At 40.5% G+C, this 10092-nt stretch overlaps 1 long non-coding RNA gene across 1 annotated transcript in view; it reads right to left on the bottom strand.

The window, feature by feature from the left end:
* Window positions 1-484: 484 nt before the first annotated feature.
* The window catches only part of LOC117246979 (uncharacterized), a 57200-nt gene continuing 47592 nt past the window's right edge, over window positions 485-10092 (bottom strand). Inside the window, exons 2-3 of the long non-coding RNA XR_004500785.2 lie at window positions 4310-4432; window positions 485-609 (exon numbers count right to left, since the gene is read on the bottom strand). This is a non-coding gene — a long non-coding RNA (uncharacterized LOC117246979). The remainder of the gene's footprint in view (window positions 610-4309; window positions 4433-10092) is intronic.

The raw sequence follows: 10092 nt of genomic DNA, 5'->3' as shown, positions 1-10092 counted from the left end.
ATGAGAACACATTGGAAAGTGCAATCCTTAAGGGAATAGAGATGAAGCCCATCATATGCTCCATTTAACCCATTTAACATTAGTTGCTGAAGCAGTATACTATAAAATGTGAATGTGACCTTCCTCAAAGTGAATATATTCTAACAAGAGGGCCAGTAACCACGTTTTTTTGGTGGGAAACAAAGACAAAACAATGTTGCACGCTGCTGCTAGCTAGCTAAATCTTAGCTCTGTGCAGCTAAAAGTTGCAGGTTAATTGACAGGTGGATGTCATATTATTGGTTGAAACTGTTTGGTAATAGATTAGTTTTACTGTTACTGTTACTATTTAACAGGAGGAAACACTATTGGATGTTCATGTACAGTGGTGGCGGCAGCCGATTTTTATTGGAGGTGCTGGGGGGGAGCTTGACTATTAATTGGAGGTACTAAGGAGTTGTGGATATAGCCTACCAATATAAGCACACAGAGTCCAAATCTACAAAAAATCATGCACACTGTGGAATTAGAGGGACCACCAACAACAACCATCTTTGAACAACACGTCTTTATTTTAATTTTGCTGGGCTCCACAATCATCGAGGCAATAGCAGCTGGATATAGCAGCACCTGAGAGAGAGAGACAGAGAGAGAGAGAGAGAGAGAGAGAGAGAGAGAGAGAGAGAGCGCATATTTTCACGGGCCATAATATACACACTGAGCAATACAAAAGAACGATAGTTCACTGTCCTTAACAGACAGCCGTAAGCCGTTTCAGGACCAAGGACAGTGTCCGTGATCAGCCACGGACACTGTCCTTGGACACACTGTTGGCCCACACTAACGCAACACAACAACACTATCGACTATGCCAGAGTATAATAAAAAATCATTCCGGGCACTGTAATGTATTATCGGGCACCCGATAATACATTATTTATGGTACATTCGCTAATTGATGCATTAGCCTATTCATAGATAGGCTATTAATAATATGACTACAAGATAATGTCACACAATTGAACCAAAACAATTTTATTCAGTGACAGTGAAAAAATGAAATTTTGTTTGAGCATTTCTTGGGGGTGCTACGGGAGTGCTATGGGCTTCTTTGGGGGTGCTGAAGCACCCCAGTGCCGCCTATGTTAAGAATACAAAGGAGCTGATGTTTTGCAGCCTATTGTTTTAGCATCTATAAATAGGTACACGATATGGTCAGTGATCCAATCTAAAAAGGTTGAGAAGACTTTATTTCATCTTGTCTTTTAGCAGATTTAGTTTTTGCCATATTCACCATCTTAGCTTAGTGTGTTAGCATATTAGCATAATGGGCAGTAAATACAAAGTAGGGACTGTAAACTTAATTATTGGACAAATTATATATATATATACAGTACAGGCCAAAAGTTTGGACACACCTTCTCATTCAATGCGTTTTCTTTATTTTCATGACTATTTACATTGTAGATTCTCACTGAAGGCATCAAAACTATGAATGAACACATGTGGAGTTATGTACTTAACAAAAAAAGGTGAAATAACTGAAAACATGTTTTATATTCTAGTTTCTTCAAAATAGTCACCCTTTGCTCTGATTACTGCTTTGCACACTTTTGGCATTCTCTCGATGAGCTTCAAGAGGTAGTCACCTGAAATGGTTTCCACTTCACAGGTGTGCCTTATCAGGGTTAATTAGTGGAATTTCTTGCTTTATCAATGGGGTTGGGACCATCAGTTGTGTTGTGCTGAAGTCAGGTTAATACACAGCCGACAGCCCTATTGGACAACTGTTAAAATTCATATTATGGCAAGAACCAATCAGCTAACTAAAGAAAAACGAGTGGCCATCATTACTTTAAGAAATGAAGGTCAGTCAGTCCGGAAAATCGCAAAAACTTTAAATGTGTCCCCAAGTGGAGTCGCAAAAACCATCAAGCGCTACAAGGAAACTGGCACACATGAGGACCGACCCAGGAAAGGAAGACCAAGAGTCACCTCTGCTTCTGAGGATAAGTTCATCCGAGTCACCAGCCTCAGAAATGGCAAGTTAACAGCAGCTCAGATCAGAGACCAGATGAATGCCACACAGAGTTCTAGCAGCAGACCCATCTCTAGAACAACTGTTAAGAGGAGACTGCGCCAATCAGGCCTTCATGGTCAAATAGCTGCTAGGAAACCACTGCTAAGGAGAGGCAACAAGCAGAAGAGATTTGTTTGGGCCAAGAAACACAAGGAATGGACATTAGACCAGTGGAAATCTGTGCTTTGGTCTGATGAGTCCAAATTTGAGATCTTTGGTTCCAACCGCCGTGTCTTTGTGAGACGCAGAAAAGGTGAACGGATGGATTCCACATGCCTGGTTCCCACTGTGAAGCATGGAGGAGGAGGTGTGATGGTGTGGGGGTGTTTTGCTGGTGACACTGTTGGGGATTTATTCAAAATTGAAGGCACACTGAACCAGCATGGCTACCACAGCATCCTGCAGCGACATGCCATCCCATCCGCTTTGCGTTTAGTTGGACGATCATTTATTTTTCAACAGGACAATGACCCCAAACACACCTCCAGGCTGTGTAAGGGCTATTTGACCAAGAAGGAGAGTGATGGAGTGCTGCGGCAGATGACCTGGCCTCCACAGTCACCGGACCTGAACCCAATCGAGATGGTTTGGGGTGAGCTGGACCGCAGAGTGAAGGCAAAGGGGCCAACAAGTGCTAAACACCTCTGGGAACTCCTTCAAGACTGTTGGAAAACCATTTCAGGTGACTACCTCTTGAAGCTCATGGAGAGAATGCCAAGAGTGTGCAAAGCAGTAATCAGAGCAAAGGGTGGCTATTTTGAAGAAACTAGAATATAAAACATGTTTTCAGTTATTTCACCTTTTTTTGTTAAGTACATAACTCCACATGTGTTCATTCATAGTTTTGATGCCTTCAGTGAGAATCTACAATGTAAATAGTCATGAAAATAAAGAAAACGCATTGAATGAGAAGGTGTGTCCAAACTTTTGGCCTGTACTGTATATATATAATTTGTTTATTTTGTTAATACACAATTTTGTTGTCAATTTTGAGATCACCAAAGTTATTATTATGAATTGATTGATAGCTATTACATGACTGTTTTTAGCATATTAAATGGCAATCCATTCAATAGTTGTCAAGACATTTCACTGTAAACCAAAACACTGAACCTCCTGGTGGTGCTACAGGTAATGTCAGGCCCTCCAAAGTCACTAATCACCCTTTTCCACCCAATTAGCTCTGGTTCTTTAGCATCATCAGTGGTGCACAATCAAAAATAAATAGTTGAAGCAAAATTGCTATTTACATAGATGACTTCCAAACTTTTGTTCTGTTATTACATTTATATTATTTTACCGAAAAAAAACAACAACAACCAAGAATTAATAAGACCACTGCATGCTCTTTTTTTTTTCTGACGATTTATCACTTGACTCCTCCATTGGTGATTTCTCCATCCTATATTTCAAACCTGTAGAACATGAAATGACAACCGATGGTTTGAACTTAAGGCAAATAACAACTCGCTATTTTTTGGTTCCAGATGACAACTAACTTTCCTGGTTTTGAACCAGTTTCTTTTGGTCAATATGCTCTGAACGGTTCAAAGTTAGGTGTACACGGGAGATCAGTTTAATCGCCTTTATTCGGGTCCACGCAAGGTTTGGGGGAGGGAAGGTTTCTGATTGGATAGGGGGCGGGGCGGATGTTACGTGTTTACATTTATCAGAAGAAAACACTGTAGTCCTCGCTCCGGTTAACAAGATGCTTAACAACGCCGTTCTTAGTGCCTTTCTTGGTCTTGTTTTGCTTATATTCTTGAAGCAGCAGTACGACAACAACCTTGTTCTGCTAATGCTTCATCTGTTGAGGAGGAGAAGGGAGGTAGAAGGTCGAAGAAGGGAGACAGAAGACCGTGCTGTGGCGAATGGAAACCGGTGAGTGCAGCGAGTCTGACTGCTCTATCTCAGCCCGTTGCTATGCGCGCTATATACGTCATCGCGCCAGAAGGGCAAAGAAACGAGCATGCGCAGAAAGACCGGAATGAACTTAAAGAGAAATGAGTGTATACAAGTGCGAGAAATTCTTTCATTCGGAATTAGAAACGGAATATCCCAGCCCCTTACATCGGAATGAATTTTCAATCGCATTGGCCATTTTCAATCTGAATTAGGTGTGTACAAGATCACTTTTAATAGGAACAAACTTTCATTCCGAATGAAAAGGGAATAAAACTGTCCGGCGTGTCAGTATTGTCGACTCTTAGCGCTGTTTGCCAGCTCGTCTGGAGTCCTTAAGCTCCTCACCTGTCCGCTGCTCCTCTCTGGCCTCTCTGCTCCCCCCATGTTTCTGTGTGTGGAGTCTTAAGTCCCTCCTCCTGATAGCCAATTGGTTGCTGGCGACTCCGTTCTCCAGTGCCATTGGTCAGTCTATCAGAAGGTAAAAGCGCTTTACAAGTGAAGGTTATAAACGTAATGAAAAATGCCCCAGCAGGAAGTAAAATAATACAATAGAAACTCAAACCATTTCAATCTAAAACCAAACAATAAAAGACAATAAAATCACGCAGTAAAATCCATCAAACACAATAAAACATGCAGATAAAAACACAACACTAAACTTAAATCATGCACAATAAATACAACGCAAATATGAATGCACAAAAAATAAAACCTATACTTCTGCCGTCATGTCGCTAGTGTGGCTTAAAGTCATACCCTCCACATCAGAGTTGGACTGGCCTGGCTGGCGACATTTCAAATAAAGTTCAATCTTCAACTAGTACATTCAATTTTTCATGATTAGGAGTAGGCTCACCATGGCATTACAGTAAATTGAACTCTTGTAGCTTTAATTGTACCATTTGTTTAATTGGGAATGTGGTTTTTGGCCACCACAATCAAAAATACCATTCTGATATCAATCTAGACTTTAATGAAAATGCGAGAGTAAAACTGTAAATTCTGTCTAAATTAAATGTTTCTGTAATTCTCTTCACATCACCCTGTTATTTTGGCATTAATCAGCACATGAAAACTGAACAGTTAAAAAAAAATACATTTTAATTAAATGTTCCCTCAATCCTTTCCTTTCTCTCTTCACCAGTTACTAACTGACATATGAAAAGAAATGGCATCAGTGTCAACAGGCCCCCCTCTACTCCCATTAAATGCCTGGTGTTATGCTCCAATAAACTCAAATGTGATTTATGCTCATGTGCCGTGTTTATGGAGCCCACCCTGACATCAGAATCAAATCAAATGAGGGCTTCAGCCTCTGATGAGCCCTCTTAGACATGTATGTGCAATGCAGGGCCAAATATCTAATTACATTTTTCAGAAGGTGGAGTAAAAAAGTGAGACAAACAAATCGATATTCAATTAAAGTCAATGTTGAATTTGTGGATCCCACACAGGGGCAAAGGAGTTGCAGCAGAGAGAGATGATTACCAGATTACCATTGCCTGAACGTTAAAGAAATTGACTCCCAGGCAGGAAGAAAAACACCATATTCAGGGTCTTTACCCCATTAACAAATCAATTTTGGGTCACTTCAGCACTGCAATTTAGTGTCATGTTATATAATCACCCCAGCTCTAATTAATTATAAGGGAGAGTTTGAAATACCTGGCTTTAAATTATAGCACTCTATAGTGGCATTTACATCGCTTAGTTTGCTTGCCTCCAGTGATCATTAGGAACAGACAGCTCTTAATGGCTTATTAAGGCTCACTAATTGAAATTAGCCCGCTAATTGTCTTATCATCACTGCTGCTTTTTAATGGCAGGTACAAGACAAGGATACCCTTGAGTGTGAAGCCAGATTGAAAATAGTTTTATGTAGTAGATGCAGACTTTATTTTCAAAGAAACTGTCTGTGGTAGCCCTGAGAAATGTAAAACCTCCTGCCTTGTCTGGTCAAGTTTGGATGAATGGTGCCCATTTGTCTTTTACCTAAACTAATCTTTGAACATCATTAGAGGTTTAGGAAGTGTTCATAGAGGTCTGTTTTTTACCACTCAAAAGCAAAGAGACTTCATCTGTGTCCACCTCATGAACACGCTGATGTGGGGAGCATCTACTGAGATTATTTACTGTACGTGTCCTGGAGCAGCTACAGTGGAATTTTTAGGAATCGGTAGTTAGCCTTAGTAGCAATTGTTACCGTGACTGAGCAAACTAAACCAACAGCCAAATTGCTAAAAGAAAATGTTGCCAGGATAGTGCCACAAAAAACAGTTGTTCTTTACAGAGACATTGTTGTCTTTTAAGACATTGTTGCATTTCCAGTGGGTACAGTGCCACAGAAAGGGGTCAAACTTTACCAAGACCTCATTATTTCTAGTGGGGATAATGCCATGGAAAGCTGAGACATCACTGTGTTTCCAGGAGGAATAGTGCCATGAACAGTATTAGTTCTTTACCAAGACATCGCAGCATTTCCACCTGGCATAATACCACAAAAAAGCAGTTGTTCTTTCCTGTGACATTGCTGCGTTTCCAGCACGGATAATGTCACAGAAAGCGGTTGATCTTTACAGAGGCATCACTGTGTTTCCAGCCAGGATAGTTTCATAAAAAGCAATCATTCTATGCCAAGACATCGCTGTGTTTCCAGCGGGGATACTGCTTTGGAAATATGTCGTTTTTTTGCCAAGTCATCACTGCATAGGCATGAATTGGCAGGGATGTGCCACCAAAACTGTGTATTTTAACCAAAACATGATCTTTTCCATAACCAAGGGGTTATTGTACCGAAACCTAACGCCACGTTAACTACCACATAGTTGAAATGCAAGTGTTAGTGTATTCGCTACATAACAATGTACAATGAATATCTGTGGTTTGCAGAAACATACGATGCTAAGATTTATTCTCGCATTTGGGTCAAAACCAAGGTGAATCACACCGAGCAAGCCATATCCAAAAAAAGAAAATACATTTAAAAAAAAATCTCCATTCTTTAATGGATGATAAAATAAAATAAACACAATTTAGTCCAAGAGATAAGACGTTTACAGTATGCCACATCCACACCATATGGAATAGATTATAGAGGTGGGAAAGACTGCCATGTTTGCAGCTTGCAAGTCTTCATTCATTTTGCAGTATATACCATTATTGCTACTGACAGACAAGTCACTTTTTTTGTCTTTTGTACTTTTTTAATTTGCAAGCAAGCCTTCTACACGCTGTGCTTTTAATGTCTAGAAGGAAAGTAATTGCAGGAATCCTACACTCTAGGACACTGTGACAACCTCTTCAAGTGTGTTTACTGATAGCATCAGTGGTGCTGGGTGTGGTTAGAGGTGAAACACACTGGAAATGTCTAACCAGAGGAAATGAAACAAGATTATTCAGGTATTAGTCTTAAAGGGACAGTCCACCCCCAAAATCAAAAATACATATTTTTCCTCTTACCTGTAATGCTGATTATCAGTCAAGATCGTTTTAGTATGAGATGCTGAGTGCTGGAGATTTCGGCCATACAGATGTTTGTCTACATTTCAAAAACTCCAGAGCGATGTCCCTTTCAGAAACCATGTTCCAGCTATTCAACATAATCCATAGACTTTGTTGTGAGCAGGTTCATGTATGAAGTATTTTCTTTCTACTAAAGTACACACTTCAACTGTATCAACAAGCAGAAGGACACATAGATCTACTCATGGGCAAGAGGCCCTTGCTTGTGACAGCACAAGATGTAAACATGAATGGCATCCTAATTAAGCATAATTAAGAAGTAGTTTTTCCAGTTACACCTATTCAGAAATTTATGCCGATGGTTGTCGGAGCTGCTGTCTGTGTGAGACCAGCCAGCTGGCACAACGTTACAATAGTACATTGCAAGGGTGTTTTTTTAATAACTCAGTCTGCAAAAAAATTCAACACTGAATATTAATACATACAGTGATGATGATTGTGATGCTCTATAGCTAGTTGCCAGAACTAATGTGAAAGCAAGCTTAGCTAATGCTAGCGAAGTGGTTCTAGCTGGGCCAAGGTGCTTGCTGTTACTGTTAAGCAACAGGCTAACAGTTGAGCTACAGTTAGCTGTATGGGGGGTGTAACAATAGCGTCAACACTTTTCTTGGAAACCTTGGATTTCTATGGTGAAGACTTTGGGATTCTGTAGCTACACAAGATAAAAAATAAGGCAATCAGGTCGTTAGCCCAATTGGTAAGCCTGTTAGCAATCGTGTCAAGAGATCTTGCTTTTGATCCTTCAAAACGAAGCCATCTGGATGGAAAAAAAACACTACAAAGTGATTAAAATGTCCTTTTTTGTTATTTTGAGCCATTTTCATAACTCGTTCTCCCAGTCACTGATGGATGATGGATGTGATACTGTACAACCATCCGGTTGCCATAGTGGAGCTGCTGAATAGTCCCAAATTCATTAATTGTTTACCATGTCTACCAGCACAGCTAGCACTATATTGGAAAAGCTGTAACAACTGCTTTAGTACCAAAAGACAAAAAATGGGCAGAGCAATATAAGTTGAATATGTTAAAGCCTGGCATCCCAACTTTCACCCAATTTAAGTTGGTATAGGCTTCATGGATAGAGGGATGGGCCCTCAAAACTGTTTTAAACTCTAATGTGAGAACAAAAAACCCAGGCATGAATTATCAAGGACACGAGGACATTCCCATTCAGAAAAAGAAAAACCTCCACAGCTCTGTTTCCAGTTCTAGCTGTCCTACATGACAGGGTGTGTGTGTGTGAAGAGGGACTACACGAGGACAACCACAATACTTTGAAGACCTCCTGAAAAGTTTAAGGATGACCCTCCAGACAGGACACCCTGTCAGGTTGAGAAATCCTCAGCAGCTCTGAAGGACACCATCTCTTTGGGAGCCTTGCAACAGCAAGAACAGCAACAACAACAGCAACAACGCACACACGTACAGGATTCCCTCTGGCCACACAGCTTTATAACTCGGCAGATGTTCATTTTAGTAGTATACTCTGAGATTGGTAGGAGCAGCCACGGAGCTGTGATGAATTTCATTCAACTCGGCATGTGTGCACACAAACACACACTGGCACATATAAACAAACCACAGACCCGGCCTCTCTCTGCAGTCTTTGTCAGCACCTATAACAGAGAAACTATATTCAGCAGCTAGAGGAGATGCATCCTGACAAGATAAAACACTGTTGTGGTGAGGACATGAAGCCCTGTGAGTACATCCAGGAAACGAGGACTGTTTTGTATGTCTATCTTTGTGTGTGTGTTTGTGTCTCTGGGTGTGTGTATTTGTGTGTGTTCCCCTGCGTGATCCCATGTCAAACAACATCTGCATCATTCAGAGTGCTCCTCTGCAGTCTGGCCTTTGGACATGTGGCCTTTAAATATGAAAGCCACCTGTCTATACCATTTTTCCACTAGTTTTCTCAGAGACTAAATGTGAAAGGTGAATATTTGGCTACATGTGCTTTGAAGGTAGTGTTAGTAAGTGAATCCCTTATTTAAACAGGTATAAGATCAACATGTATTTTTCAAGTGCTTCCAGCAGAGCCTTATAGATAAATGATACGACTTCCCTCTGTTGCTTACAGAGCACCACCCTCCCTTTTCAGGTTTGGGTTTAAAACAAGTACATTTGTTTCATAAAATCACTTATTTAAGTAACTTAGAATATGTCATGCAACATGTATGTCATGTGACATTACCTACGTTACATACATTTAAAAAGATCCCCTTTGACTTTTGGTTCTACATGAAAATGAAATGTCTAATGATGGTAAAATCCCATGTTGTGAGGATGTAAGAATTATGATATTTTGCAGATGTTTTATTTTATTTTTTATTTTTCAAAGATATTTTTTGGGCAGTTTTGCCTTAAACTGATAGGAAAGTTAAGTGTGAAAGGGGGAGAGAGAGAGAGGGGGGGAGTGACATGCAGCAAAGGGCCACAGGCTGGAGTCGAGCCCGGGCTGCTGCGGCAACAGCCTTGTACATGGGGTGCCTGCTCTATCCACTAAGCCACTGACACCCCGCAGATGTTGGGTTTTGTTTGCCATACCTTATGACAAAATATCATTATTCTACATCAAGATGACATTGGCATGAGATTTTGGT

This window comes from Epinephelus lanceolatus, chromosome 21, assembly GCF_041903045.1.
Source record: "Epinephelus lanceolatus isolate andai-2023 chromosome 21, ASM4190304v1, whole genome shotgun sequence".
NCBI lineage: Eukaryota > Metazoa > Chordata > Actinopteri > Perciformes > Serranidae > Epinephelus > Epinephelus lanceolatus.
This window is presented reverse-complemented; position numbering and strand designations above follow the sequence as displayed.